Here is a 16298-nt window from a genome sequence, read left to right as displayed (position 1 = left end):
GGGATTTATGCCTTTATAATATCTAATTTTTTAGACTGTCTCATACAAGAGGTTAATCACAAAGTTGTGTAGTCCCTCTTCAATATTTACACGTAATCACATGGAGTTAATACATACAATCATACTTATTGATGATATGGATACACATTTTGTATTTTTTATTTTTATTAGATTTATATCTTTAACAATTTTAGGCATCACTAATTGATTAATATAGATTTTTATATATTGTGGTATACCTACACTCAGGGTACAAACAATTTAATAACATTACACTTTAACTTTATTGTATTCATCTATTACATCACTTTATCAGGCTTTATTAGATATTTAAGTGTATTATTTTCACATATATGACAGCTATTTTATTTTATTTCATTTTATTTTTTATAGATATAAAAGGCTTTTTGGAATGTATTTCATTCACTTGCTATTGGTCCTGTAACTGTCAGTTCTCATCCGCCCTTGCTTGCACGGCTGGAACTTGTTGCCACAGCAACCGATCGCTACACCGTGGAGTGGGTAGCCTCGTTTATGGAAGGAGAGATTCTTCCACCGGCAGCAGGTTACATAGTAGCAACCAAAGCTGATTGTATCGGCGGTTGCTAGGAAACTGTGACGCTTCCTAGGTTTAGACTTGGCCCACCCTCCATCACGTGATGCGGAAGTTCGGACTGGTGATGCACATGCGCATTGATGCCGGGTACACGCCGTGCAGGAGGGATGATGAGTTACAGCTGATATGGTGAGTGTTCATTGGCAGAGATGTCTTATATATGTTTGACTTTTGCAATATTTAAGCCTTTGGTGTCCTGATGAAAGCTCCGATCAGGAGCTGAAACGTTGACCTAGTCTACCTACAAATAAGAGTGCCAGTAATTTTTTGATTCTATATATTATTGGGACTTGGCACCTGGTACCATTACTTATGTAGGAGTGCAAGAGGTTCTATATTGTTTGTATATATATATATATATATATATATATATATATATATATATCCAGAAATGTGCAGTTCTAGGAACAGCTAAAATACTGCGTAGAACCCTCAAACTCCCAGGCCTCTGGTAGAGGACCCGAGAATGAACAATAAAATCTATATATATATTCTTTTATCTAAGTAAACAACGACATTAGTGCCTCTGATATCATCTTGGCTCCATCAAATGGCCCTAAAGAAGCAGTCATTTAACATATCTGGATATAATGCCATATTGCAATTACTCTCGGTCAATGTAATTAAGAAAGGTTATTAAAGAAGCAGTTAAAAAGAGATCAGCAGCATTGGAGTTACATATTTACTAACCACCTTTCACTGTACTACCATCAGTGCTAAACCACATTGCCCCTTTGGGATACTAGGACACACTCAACTGCTATAATGCCACCAATATTGGTAGTACAAAATAATCCAATTAAGAATAAGAATAGTTTTCTATGCACCACATGGAAGCAATCCAATTATTCCCCTCTGCTAATTCAACAATTGTTCTGAAGCCCACGGAACAACGCAGAGGGGGAGTGGGCCTTGACAGGGCCAGAGAGTGGGCAGGGTTAAGAATTGGGGGTGGGCTTAGGGTAATGCAGCGTGGGGGTGGTCTAAGAGCAAGTTAAATAGCGGCCATCTTAGAGAGGAGCCATTTTAACAGAAATTCACTCACCTGTTCTTTGTCAGGTCTGTGGGTTTCCTCTGTTTTCTCGTTTCTGCAGGTATGGCATCGTTAGAAGAAATCCTGGAGGGAGTCCGAGCGGCTGTCAGGGATCGGGGCATGGAGTGGCTACATCAGCAGCTCAGCGCTGCTGCAACTTCCCGGGAGCCGGAGCGGAGGCCTACACGGAGGACGAGGCCGCCGCAGCGTCTCAGCCCGGGTGTGGCACCCGCACCTCGTCGTCGGAGGAGCCCGTCGGTAGAGGATAGGGAAATGGCGACTGGTTCCGGCAGCGGTTTGTCGAAGCAGGCGGCGCCGGTCACTGGGACGGCTAGCCAGGCGAGGAAGGCCACGGCGAAAGGAGCGCGGGGGAAGATGGCGCCCCGCGGATCTGCGGTTGGCAGGAAGGCGGGAACGGAGCCGGTTTCCAGGACAGCTGTCGAGAAGAGTGGGTCGGGATGCGGCCAGGTGGCCAGGGAGGCCGGATTGTCGGGAGGCGGTGAGTCGAACACCAGGGGGCTTTTGGGGAGTCATGCGAGAGTGTTGCTGCAGGCTCTTCACTAGCGGTCCCGTCTCAGGAGCAAGGGGATCGGGTCAGCAGTGGACAGAGGGCGGCCTTATCGAGAGCCAGGTCGGGGAGCAGGACAGAGGGAGGAGAGAGGGGACGCTGCGAGCTCAGCCACAATTCGAAGAGAGCGGCAACAGCCAGGGATGCTTCTGGTAGTCAGGCGGTAGTGGTCAGCGGAGGACAGGAGACGACGAGTAGCGGCCAGCCGGGCGGGGAGGGGCCGGGGCCCATGACAGCTGGTGGAGGCAGGCGAGGCAGAGAAGTGCGGGAGGGCCCGGTAGGCAGCTCCCAGGGGGGTCTGACTAAGAGGCCTAGTGTTTGGAGGGGAAGGAGCGAAGAGCGGCGCAGCGCTAGCGCCAGGCACAGCAGAAGTAGGTGCACGGACAGAGGTCGGATGAGTGTGGACAGGAGCCCGTCACGGGACAGGCGTAGCGACTCCAGGCACAGTTGCGGAGTTAGGCAGCGGAGGTCCGTTTCGAGGAATTGGAGGGGGAATAGTCGGCTGAGTGCATCCGGTTCTTCAGATGTCAGTGGCCGGGATCGGAGGCTGAGGTCTGTCAGCAGGGACCGTAGGGCGGCTAGGAAGAGCCGGGACTGGGACGGAAGGGAGGAGCGTAGGGAGCACGGGCGGGCAGGGGACCAGGAGTGCAGGAGTCGGCGATTTGCGGAAGCTCCGGGGCCTGTCAGGGCCGGTGGAAGGACGGCATCCCCTGGGCCTGAGGCGGCCGGGGGCAACAGTGGTGAGTCGAGCTCTGCATTACATCCAGGCACACTCATAGGCTGTTTGAAATCTTTATTGGACTCCTGGGAGGAAGGTAGGGAGTCACAGCAGTTTGGTAGAGTATGGGCCACAGACGGGGACCAAGGTAAGGTAGTTACTAGTAGAGGTTCGTTATCGGGGGGGGTTGCCAGTGGGGACGCGAATGCCGCGCTTCCGCTGGTGGAATCGACGGAAGGGGCGTCTGAGCAGGAGGCAGGTTTTGGGGACATCTCGGAGGCCGCGCGGCAAAACGTGCACGTGTCCTTCGCGGGTCCCCTTGGCTGTCATTTAAAAGGGGAGGTGAAGGAAAAGATATGGAAAGGTGAGTTCGTGGAAATCTTTTCCCTTCTCCCCCTAGAGGAGTTCCTAGACCTCAAGGAGGAGGACAAAAAGGACGCCAAGAAGGAGGAGGAAGAAAAGAGGCGTAAGTATAGGAAGATCCCGAAGACTTTTGGGAATTGGCTGCGGGCATTTTGTATTTTGGCCAGCGTTATAGGCGAAAAGCGTCCGGATTGCTGTTCCCAGCTATTTTGCTATCTCGATGGAATAGGTGATGCGTACCGGACTTATGGGGGGCTGGCATGGTGGAAGTACGATGAACAATTTCGTCAACGGCTAGCAGCGAATGCATCCATGCGGTGGGACCAGATGGACCTGCCGCTATGGATGCGGCTGATGATGGCGCAGAAATCTGCTCCCTTTCAGGGGACAGCCGGCGTGGCCACTGGGAGCGCTGCGTCGGCGGGTCTGAAAAAAGGTTTTTGCTGGGCGTTTAACGAGGGCCAGTGTAAATGGGGGGCTTCGTGTAGGTTTAGACACGAGTGTTCCGGTTGCGGCGGGAGCCACGGGGTCAGTAGATGCTTTAAAAAAGGGAAGAGTAGCACAGGGGGAGGTACGACAGGAACCGCTGCTACAGCGACTACCGCTGGGGCGGTCCCCGGTGAAGGTCGACGTGATGTTGCCTTGGCTAAGGCAATACGATAGTCAGCAAGATGCAGAGTTTTTATGGAAGGGTTTCACGGAAGGCTTCCGGATCCCCTTCAAGGCAAAAGGTCCGAGTGGGGTTAGCGCAAATCTTAAGTCTGTAATGGAACATCCGGGGGTGGTTGGGGAGAAGTTGTTGAAAGAAGTTTCCTTGGGTAGGATGGCGGGTCCGTTCGCGGCCCCGCCATTGGCGGATCTGCGGATATCCCCTTTGGGTGTGGTTCCCAAGAAGGAACCGGGTAAATTCCGTATGATTCATCATTTGTCGCACCCGAAAGGGGGTTCGGTGAATGATGACATTGACGCGGACTTGTGCACGGTCTCCTATACATCATTCGACAAAGCCGTCGAGCTGGTACGGAGAGCGGGTCGGGGGGCGTTAATGGCGAAGGTGGATGTGGAAGCAGCATTTCGGCTGCTCCCCATACATCCGGATTGTCATCACCTCTTGGGTTGTCATTTCGAGGACGGGTTCTTTGTAGATTTGTGCCTGCCTATGGGTTGCTCCGTGTCATGCGCCTATTTCGAGAAGTTTAGCACGTTCTTGGAATGGGTGGTGCGCAAAGAGTCGGCGGGGGGATCGGTGGTGCACTATCTCGATGATTTCCTATGTGTCGGCCCTCGTGATTCGGGTAGGTGCGGTCAGCTGCTGGGGACTCTGCAGTGGGTGTCGCATGCATTTGGGGTGCCTTTAGCTGCGGATAAGACAGTGGGCCCCACTACGTGCATTTGTTTCTTGGGTCTGGAGATTGACTCGTGTGCCGGTGAGTGCAGGTTGCCAGTAGATAAGCTGCAGATTTTACGACAGGTGGTAGGCGCGGCAAAAAGGGCAAGGAAGGTTACGCTAAGGGGCTTGCAATCTCTTCTAGGGAGCCTTAACTTTGCATGCAGGGTCATTCCTATGGGGAGGATATTCTGTAGGAGGTTGGCTCAGGCAACCAGCGGGGCGCGGCGGCCGTCTCACTATATTAGAGTGTCCGCCGACATGAGAGAAGATCTAGAGGTGTGGGATCATTTTCTGACCAATTTTAATGGTACAGTGTTTTTTAGGGAGCTGTCTGTGTCGTCTGAGGCTATAGGGTTGTTTACGGACGCGTCGGGCAGTATTGGTTTTGGTGCTTATTTGGCGGGAGAATGGTGCGCGGAGGGGTGGCCGGACACGTGGTTGTCATCCCCGCTTATCAGAAACCTGGCGTTTCTGGAACTGTTTCCCGTGGTGGTCGCGGTGTCACTCTGGGGCAAGGAGCTTGCCAACAAGAGGGTCACATTTCATTCAGACAACATGGCGGTAGTGCAGGCGATTAATAGCCTGTCTGCTAGCTCGCCTCCGGTGGTGCGATTGTTGCGGCGGTTGGTTTTGCTCTGTATGTCATCTAACATTGTGTTTAGGGCTAGGCACATTCCGGGGTGTAAGAATGTGGTGGCTGATGCTCTATCTCGTTTACAGTGGGAACGTTTTTGGGAAGCGGCTCCTGGTGCAGCGGAGGTGGGGCAGGTGTGCCCAGTCGAAATGTGGCAACTCGGGATGGCCTGCTTGGGGAGTGCATAAGGAAGTCGCTGGCGCCAAGCACCTGGTCGGCGTATGTTAAGGTCTGGAAAGTATGGGAGGAGACGGTGCTTCAGGTAGGGGGGGAGCTTTCCGCGGAGCGGAGGCTGGATGTTTTGTTGTGGATTCTTTGCCAATTGTTTGTTAAGCAGGCCTCGCCGGCCATGGTCGACAGACATATGAATAGGGCAATGTCAGCATTTATTAGACGTTTGGGGGGAGTAGTTGTCCGACACAGGGAGTTGGAGGGCATGTTGCCCGGTTATTTCAGGAGAGACGGGGTTCATCTGTCAGATGTAGGGACTGACTTGCTGAACCTGGGTTTTCAGGAGGGTATTGATAGGGCCCTGTTTTTGTGTAGTGGGGGTCGCACATGTCCTTAAGGGGTCAAGGCATGTGCTATGGCGGAACAGGGCATGGTAAAGTCGGAAGTTGGCTGGAATTGGAAGTGGATAGGCCAAGGCCTAGGCCGGAGTAGGCCAGGTGGATAAGAGTGTTGGTAGGTTCAAGCTCTTCGGTGGCTACGAACCTAGGGGGTAGGGGTGTCTGGGTACACCCCTACAGTTACGTTTGGTTGGGGCCTCTTTGGTAGGCCGTGTGTTATAAGTTAAATGTTATTGAAATGTTATTTATTGTTTAAGTGCTAGGGTCATTGTCAGGGGTATTGTATGGGGGGATAGTAACAAAATGTCAGAAATGACAATGACCCTAAATTTGTTAATTTATTTGAAATTTAATAAAGCTGTGGATGTTATACTCCAACAGAATAACTGGTGTCCGAGTCTTATTAAAGTAATTTTAAACTAACACCTGCCGAATAACGACAGTGCCTATGTCATGAAGCCCACGGAACAACGCAGAGGGGGAGTGGGCCTTGACAGGGCCAGAGAGTGGGCAGGGTTAAGAATTGGGGGTGGGCTTAGGGTAATGCAGCGTGGGGGTGGTCTAAGAGCAAGTTAAATAGCGGCCATCTTAGAGAGGAGCCATTTTAACAGAAATTCACTCACCTGTTCTTTGTCCCACCCACCCTCCCTTTAGGTTTGGTTGTGTTCCCGTTTGGTCACAGCGGCGGGAACAGGGCATGGTAAAGTCGGAAGTTGGCTGGAATTGGAAGTGGATAGGCCAAGGCCTAGGCCGGAGTAGGCCAGGTGGATAAGAGTGTTGGTAGGTTCAAGCTCTTCGGTGGCTACGAACCTAGGGGCTAGGGGTGTCTGGGTACACCCCTACAGTTACGTTTGGTTGGGGCCTCTTTGGTAGGCCGTGTGTTATAAGTTAAATGTTATTGAAATGTTATTTATTGTTTAAGTGCTAGGGTCATTGTCAGGGGTATTGTATGGGGGGATAGTAACAAAATGTCAGAAATGACAATGACCCTAAATTTGTTAATTTATTTGAAATTTAATAAAGCTGTGGACGTTATACTCCAACAGAATAACTGGTGTCCGAGTCTTATTAAAGTAATTTTAAACTAACACCTGCCGAATAACGACAGTGCCTATGTCATGCTCACAACATACATCCCTTCTGTACAATAAGCATTCTACAAGAGAATATATACTGTTTATGATGCAGAAAATCAAGGTCTATAAGGAGTTAAACATGACATGTAATATAGGTCCTAGTTAATTTATCCTGGATATGATACTGCTGCTTATCACTAAATTAGGCACTTCTTTCCACTCCCTACTAACCCCTGCACCCTCATTTTCCTGTCTTCACACACTCTGCCACCTTCAAACAAGCTTCTACAGATCTTTAAAGCTGGTGAATGTGTGTGTGTTTTATTTCTACGCTAAGCATTCTTATCACAGCGTGCCCATGAGATGCATGGTGGCATGTAATTAATTAACAGAGGGAGGGATAAGAAGAAAATTTTCACAAGATATTAGAAATACAGTCATTTAACTTCCCCCAGGCTGCAGCACATTCCCCAACTTCTCCTATTAGATTATTTCTCTGTGGCGGGTGATGTGAGGAGGAAAGAGAAAGAAAAGGAGAGAGAAAGGAAACCGGGGATGTGAGAGAAACAGCAAAAAGAGAAAGGAGAGAGACACAAGCTTAACTCAGTGGAAGATTAAAAAGGAAGACCCCCAGCCAGAGGATTACGACTCACATAATGCTCTGACAGCCTTAAGGCAATAAAACCACTCACTGTGCTCAGCTCTCCTTAATAATGAAGAGTTATAAGTAAATACGTAACGTGGACACTCTCTACTTTTGACACATAGTGGCAGCACATTTCTTTTTTTGTATATAGTTATGTAAGGCACTTGTGTGTACTTTTAGTGGAAGCACATTAGCTAGAAAAACAACAAACAATGTAAACTGAAATCTCATTGTGTAGAGAATTAAAAGGGATATAAAATGAATGTTCAATTCCATTCCAAAAAAAAAAAAGAATTGCTTAACATTAGCAATAATTGAAAACTAATTAACGATACAAAGAGCACTGTTGAATAAAATAAAACATTGATCAAGTTTGAGAAAAGCAAAGAATCTCTATTGTCAATTCCCTATTCATTTTTATTGCCTTCAATTAGAGTCCTGGGCATATGTGTTAGACCGTTGTTGGAAAACAATTAACCGTGAAACAATATACGACATAGCTGCATACAGCAGAACGATAACAGATTATAAGGCCTTGAAGCAAGATGTTGTAGTTTTCTTTTTTTTTCAGTTTGCAAATTATATTGAGAGTTTATTCCTTGTTTTTTTCAGTGGATAGTGTAGCCTATATTTAATTTCTCCTCCGGCTATAAAGCCTTAGAAAAATCCAAAACAATATTTTATTGTGAGTTTAGTAAACATTATTTGTGGTAGGGGACATTAACTGTTATACATAAAATGATAGAATATGTTTGTGGTGTGCCGAAACTAACAGTTAAGCCTTTCGAAAAAACAGCCCACCATAAAAAAACAGTGTAAAAGGGGAGAGGTGGGTGAGGAAACCAACGCAAAGCGATGGCCTAAAATAATGAGGGGCACCAGGCTGCCGCCTTATCAAATGTCATAACATGCATCGTAAAGGGGCATTCCAGTCTGGAGGTAACCTTCCTTCCCATGTTAATTGCTAAATATAGGTCATAAATATAAAGTCTGGAAGTCCAAAAAAACTCTTTGCTATTTACTATGATATGGACACTTCTGCTATTTCTAGATGCAGCGCTGAATTCGCACAATGTAAGAAAAACATATGCCATAAGTAACACATTATAACCTCAAAGAGCAAAACATCTTGACTGTTTGAGGACATTATGCCACAATTTTATAGAAAAAATATATATATCAACACGGATGGGGTTGGTGAGTTCCAGTATTTACTGAAGAAAGCAGGCTCAGGCTGTCATCCCTCCTTACTGTGTGGCTGGTGAGAGATTTAAAAAATAAAAATAAAGTGATGTTGGGTTTCACAGATTAAATTGGGGGGCATGGCCAATAACATTTAGTTATTTCACTCTATGTTTGCGATCTAGAGAGAAATAATAAGCAAGGTCAGTGCCTGGCAAACATTTCCTAATCCTTTCTCTACCCCTGACAATTGGGGTGAAGGTAAGTTTCCATTACAATAATAACAGGACCAGGAGTACTACATTAATTTGCAAGGATATATTCATTATGTATGAGAGATTATTTGTTCTGGTTATTAGCCACACATAAGTTTCAAATATAGAAACAATGGCTACTTTGTTCACAAATCCAATCTACATGTGGTAGGCGTGAATAGGATGAGGATTGTCCAATATCCTGCAGTAAGATCAATACTGGTGCTATAGAATGAGAGAGGATAGAGCAATATCGCTTCAGAAGAAATGCGTCAGTGGGAGTAGCAGAGTGTAGGAGCGCGATCCGGAGGCGGTCAGCAAAGAAGGATGTGTATACCACAGAGAGATGGCAAAGATAGTTAATACTCGGACTTCATGAGTCTCTTGTGCACAAGAGCTCATATTGTTTAAATGTAAGAGTTTTAAATAGTTAATAAACATTTGTTACACAATATTACACTATTGGGAATTTCCTTTTCTCTCTCTCTTTATGCACAGTGGAGTTCCTTATAGAGTGAAGATATTGATCTGTAGGAGTTACCCTCTCCTTTTCAGACCTCAAACACAGAGCTGGTTATTAAAGGCTCTGGTCCAAGTGAGATGGATACCACAGAGATGTATTCACTAAGGGGTTATTTTATTGTTTTGTCAAAATCTTTTTTGGATTTTCACTATATTAGTTTTGGTTTTTTATGTTCAGGGATATAGCATGGGGAAATATTTAAAATGTTTTGTGTATATGGAGTACAGAACATTTTCTAGTATTTTTCGCATATGAGAATTGCCACTCTGGTTTGAATTCAGTCATATTACAAAACCTGGTGTTTAGAGAACGACCTTGTTTATCATTTTTAGATGATGGCAATGCATCATCGCCTGATTCACAAGCTTGAATGGCTACCTTAGCTATTGAAGGATTTCATGTCATCTATTGTGGGCTTTTGAAGACAGTCAATTTCTAGTGTAGAACCTACATGAGTTTCAGTTGTTAATAAACGCATTGGTCTGGAATCGTAGGGTTGAGATTTTCTTATCTTTCCTCCAACAGATGTACAATGTAGGAACCCAATCCTGGACTGAAATAACATGGAATATAAGGAATATCGGTTGTATATAATCTATGAATTTGAGCAGCTCATAAAAACCACATCTTGTCTGTTTATGTCTTTAACAGTGGTGCCGTTTTTGCCATGGCTCTCAGGTAGATGCACAAAATGATAAAACAAGCATCTAATGAAACCATCAGTTAAGTCTTTCCGTGCCAGTTAAAAAAGACTCCCATTCCTTACCCACTGCCTGTAAATATATAGCATGTATTACCACTGCATGCACACAATCAGCTTTGTGTTGTTTGCTCTATGCTGTGTTTAAAAAGAGGTGAACGCTCATGTATAAAGTCCTAAATAGGTGGCATTTGGTTCCCAAAAGGCTGGCACAGATGTATCCTAATACATCTCCGCTGTGTTGGAGAAGTGGTAGAGAGGAGGGGACTTATCTCCACATATGGTGGAGTTGTTCAGAGATTCAGCAGTTAATAGATTGGCTGTATAAATTCATTGTAGATATGACGAAGATGGAGATAGAGAGAAAACCCGAAGTTGTGCTATTGCATATGCACTGGCCAAGATTATCTTATAGAATGTTTCCTGATCCATTGTTTTGTAGCTTTTAAAATAATAATTGCTTGTAATTGAAGAAATAATCAAAGATTATCAGGAGAAATAATTAAAGATCAAATCTTGACACAGATTAGGATGGAGAGGGACTTGAGCATTCCTTTTTTGAATAATCCAAAAAGATTTAGGTTTTGGCAAGAATGGGTAAGCAAAATCCATCAATGTATTTTGAGTTGTTAGATGATGTGATGCCGATGCTGTGTGCAGGATGCCTAATATCTGAGTTTGTATAAGATGCTTTAATTTGTATAGTTATCTAATATTGATGTCAGACACTTTATATATGTCCTATTAAGAGCGTATCGTATGGCAGGGTAGCATCCCTTTTTGTCTTATTAGAGAAATTTGTCTCTTAACTTAATACCTGCATGGAGACTTATGAGGCTTAGCCTCTTTACAAGATATGGAGAGGTCTATAAATTATCTTAAAAAAAATGTATTCAGTGAATGTCTATAATATGCCTCTCTCTTGATATAATAATCAACCCCTGGACATAAACTTGGCCTCCTGTTACCTCCAGTCCCCGCAGAATTCAATGTCTGTTTTGTGTATTTTGGATATGTAATCCACTTGAGACGATGACTTATAATGTTATCTATGTAGTATTGTGGTTTTCTATGATGTAAAAAAAATTAATAAAAAAAAAAGAGTATGTATGCTAGCTGCACTTTACTATTATTTCGTTTGTGCGTCCTCAGTGCATACTCTATTTTCTCCTGAAATATAAAGCAAGTCATTTAAAATAAATCTAATTGCGTGCATCACGGCTAATAGAATCGACCCATTAATCTGCAAGTTCTTGAAAGGAATGCATAATCAAAATTTTCTATAAAGTTTTAATATTGTAATACGGTCTAATTATAAATTTCAGACAAGTGGCTATTTATGTCAGATTCCGTGTTTGTACCAGAAGTACTCTTGAAATTTTGTACTCTTAGGAACCAAGTTTGAAAATATGAACTCAGTCCTATTTATTCTGCTATGGAAAAGCATTTTGTATCGGGGGATGGAGCCAAGCAGCCGAGCTGAACAGCCGCATGACAAAAGAGCTCCGGCATTTTTGGGCCCAAATTCATCTCTTGCACACAATTAACCCCGCTTTGGGCTCCCCTCAGGGTCCAAGGGTGATAACACAACAGGATGGGGCGCAAGAAAATAAAACCCGAAAAACCAAGGCAGGGACCTAATATTGCGGATCTCCTGCAAGAGACACGCAAGACCGCTAGGCCCAAGATGGCCGCCTACCCAGAAACCTATTCCGACTTATCAGACGATTTCTCTTCAGGAGACGAAGCAGCGGACTTAACACCCATGCAAAGACCTACACTAGCCACCCAAAAGGCGGATGCCTCACCGGTAACTACGGAGGTACTGAAGGCGCTCCTCGCAGACCTCCAAGAGAACATCCACGCAGATGTAGCCTTACTCCGCAACGACATACACGGCCTGACAGGCCGAATGGGAGCACTGGAGACTGCCTCCAACGTCTGCTCAGACCAACTTGCCTCACTACAACAAGAGGTCCAAGGATTGCAGAAACAGAAAGAAGAACATGAACGCCGTTTCACGGCATTGGAGGATGCACGCCGGGCTAATAACATCAAGGTACGGGGCATCCCGGAGAATATTCCACAGGCCGAAATACCGCACCTCCTGAGGCGCCTACTAGTGGCCCTACTATCACCACGACAGGCAAAAGCACTCACCGTGGACGGTTTCTTCCGGGCACCAAAGCCGGCCTCGGCACCAGCGGCAGCACCACGGGATCTGATCGTGCGGTTCCAGCAATATTCAGCCAAAACCGCTGTCCTGGCAGCGACCAGAAACTGCTCCCCCTACAAATTCGAAACAATGGAACTATCTTTTTACACAGACCTCACAGGGGGCACATTGGCATGGAGAAGGTCGCTCAGACCACTCACGACACTTCTGCAGAAACGTGGACTAAAATATAAATGGCACCAGACCCGCAAATTGATGATCCTACACAAAGATACCACACACGAAGTGCGAGACCTCCGGGAAGCCAAAGCACTACTGCCCACACTGGGATTCCCTCAGGATTCTCTGAATGGAGCTGAGACTCAGGGAACAACCAAGCCAGCACAGAGGTGGAACCCCGAAAGAGTGACACCCTTCGTCCCTCGCGGACTCACGGCTGACCTGATCGGGACTGTGACTACCTGAAACATGTCGGACACTGAACCGTGATATGCTGGACTCAATTGTTCAATCGTTAAATAAACTTACCTGTTACACAGCCACGGTTACGTTATTAGGCTGCTAAAGTTAATCGCCTGTTAGCCACACTCCTTTAACAGGAAGGTATATCGACCACATTGCTTCCCCCCCCCCCCCACCCGACACTAGCCTAGCATACCTATCGAGCATAACCCTGCCATAGCCGGGCGTAATTATTACCAGATATAGGCATAACTCGCCCTACAAGAAAAGTCCTGGTGGCACTTCAACGGTGAATAAACGCCAGTAACACTCCCTAAGATAGCTATACCAACCAGGATGAAACACTAAATTGTGTGACTATCCCCAGTAGGGCCTTAGTACTTCTTCTTTTTATTTTATTTTTAGTTCACCAGGGAACAATAAAAGCGATTACAAAATTTGCATATGTACACTTCCGTAAGTCAGCGTAACCACGCACAGAATATAACCTCAAACGTTCCCTACAAGCCTTCTAGCATGTCACTCTCCTGAAAAATGTATGATAATGCACGCCTAGACCAGAATTAATTTTTTAGTCTTCTCTATTCAAAAATGTGCCTAGCTTATAAAACCACATGTTTACAATCCTATGTTTTATGATCTGTGTGTGACAACCGTTGTGGTAATGCACACTTGAATGTTATCCTCATGCACGACCTAAAATAAAGAATTGAAAAAAAAAAAAAAAGCATTTTGTATCATATTCATTGTTCACTAACAATGAAAAGTATTTTCTTGTGAAATGAGGATGGTATCAATATGACCCATATTCATTGTTAGATTTCAGTTGAAAGGTAACTGGTTTTATTTCCAGTTACCACTGAAGCAGGAGGCTGTGAGGACAATTATCCTAGGCCAGGACTGGTCATTAGGTAAGCTGGGCCAAGACCATATGGACCCCTGATAATCATGGACACAGGATGGCTGGGAGGAACAGGGGTCTGGCCATCTGTGTTATGCACCAAGGGCTCAGAGTTCTAGGGGGCTGTGACTTTGCAGCCATAGACCAGCTGGTTAGTTCATATGGGCTCTCAACTATACCTCCAATTAGAAGAAGACTCACCACCCGTGGGACCCTGTCCTGTAAAAGGGTCATTCTAATGGATGGTTATCTGTGCTTTCTTCTCTAGACTGGCTTATCACTGAAGATCTGTCAGGGTGGCGGTCCGGTGCCCGGGACCCAGACAGTGTCCGGGCAGCGGTGCAGGAGCGGGACCCAGTATGCCTGATGTTCAGAGTAGGAGTCACAGTGTGGAGGTGGATTAGCAGGGTCTGGTGCAGGGTAACCGCACGCCCTCTGGTGTTGAGCACCAGTGTTTGTGCAGCCACATACCAAGACCCTGAATCAGCTTCAGCGGATACCAGGAACTAGGAGCTTGGAAATTAGCAGACCTCCCAGGAGCTGAATAGGGAGGCTCTGCAGCAAGAATGTATCCAGTACTAGAAACAAGGCAAGACTAGGAAAGGCACCAAACATGGAAACAAGACAGAACTAGGAGAATCCAGAACCAGAGAAGGACAGTAAGCTATACCCAGAACATATGCACAAGACATGAGGAAACATGAACATAACATGGGCATGACTGGACAGGACTGTACATGGACTGGGTATACAAACTAAAACAAGACAATATAACATAAGCAAAACAAGAGGAGACATAACTAAGTACTATATATAGAAATCGTGGGGATTTAGTCACACTATATGATCATACATTGCATAAGCCTGCCAACAACTGCAATGTACCCCATATCTGGCAGGTCCTACACTGCCTAATGTATGCTAAAACAACCAAAGACATATATAGCATTTACCTGCAAGAAAGGGCAGAAGCCTTGAGGAGCTGCCTGCAGGAACTCTGAAAGAAAGGGAATGATAGAAAACAAACAGGTGTGGCAACATAAAACAAACATTTAAATGAGTCCAAGACACTGGGAAATCCAGGGACGGACTCTAGGAATGAACCCAGAAATCCCAGCATAAAGAAAACCAGACATAGATTAGAAAACCAAAAAACCAAGAAAAACTAAACAAGAATTGTAACAAGAGTACTGGATACCAGAAGCCATTGCCAGACATCTCCACAGAACAGAGCAGGACGTGACAAGATCTAGCACTCCCTCTCATGACATGTGCACAGTCGTCCTTGTCGGCATATGCACAAAAACCCCCACCAAATACTTAATTATAATAAATGACACTGACACCTGGGTTTTGGCAAAAATATATCACAGCTTTTATTTATTATTAACATGAATTATAAAGGTCATTGTCCACATCAGGCCCACATTGGCCTGCACAGTTTACCACATTAGTTTACAATTTAACCCCTTGACAATGACCCACCCCAACGTAACATCATAACATAATACCTCAACATTGTAACATATTAGCTTAACCTGAAACATGACCATTGCCACCGAAGGGCATCAACCATTGCCACCAAGGGCACCATCCATTGCCACCAAAGGGCACCACCAGTGTAGGGGCATACCGAGACACCCCTACACACCCTGGTTCGGAACTACCTACGAGCTCGAACCTACCAAACCAGTCCAAAGGCCTACCTATTAGCCCTGAACTCCAAACTGTCCCCCCTCTCACTCTTTTCTCCCCCCAACTTTACTCTCCATCCCCCGCCGCCGTGACCAAACGGGAAACACCTGAAAGCAAAGGGAGGGTGGGTGGGACAACGAACAGGTAAGTGTAACTTTGGATTAAAAGTGTCGTTAGACCTAAAATGGCCGCTACTTATACTCCCCTAGTAACTCCTCCCCACTCCATCCTTAAACCAACCCCCAACTACTGACAACTAGCTGCCTGTCTCCTGGCAATGTCAAGGCCCACTCCCCTTAGCTGCGCTGCTCCATGGGCTACATGACATGTGCACAGTCGTCCTTGTCAGCATATGCACAAAACCCCCCACCAAATACTTAATTATAATAAATGACACTGACACCTGGGTTTTGGCAAAAATATATCACCGCTTTTATTTATTATTAACATAAATTATAAAGGTCATTGTCCACATCAGGCCCACGTTGGCCTGCACAGTTTACCACATTAATTTACAATTTAACCCCTTGACAATGACCCACCCCAACATAACATCATAACATAATACCCCAACATTGTAACATATTAGCTTAACCTGAAACATGACCATTGCCACCGAAGAGCATCAACCATTGCCACCAAGGGCACCATCCATTGCCACCAAAGGGCACCACCAGTGTAGGGGCATACCGAGACACCCCTACACACCCTGGTTCGGAGCTACCTACGAGCTCGAACCTACCAAACCAGTCCAAAGGCCTACCTATTAGCCCTGAACTCCAAACTGTCCCC

The sequence above is a fragment of the Pelobates fuscus genome, chromosome 1, assembly GCF_036172605.1.
Source record: "Pelobates fuscus isolate aPelFus1 chromosome 1, aPelFus1.pri, whole genome shotgun sequence".
Taxonomy (NCBI): domain Eukaryota; kingdom Metazoa; phylum Chordata; class Amphibia; order Anura; family Pelobatidae; genus Pelobates; species Pelobates fuscus.
This window is presented reverse-complemented; position numbering follows the sequence as displayed.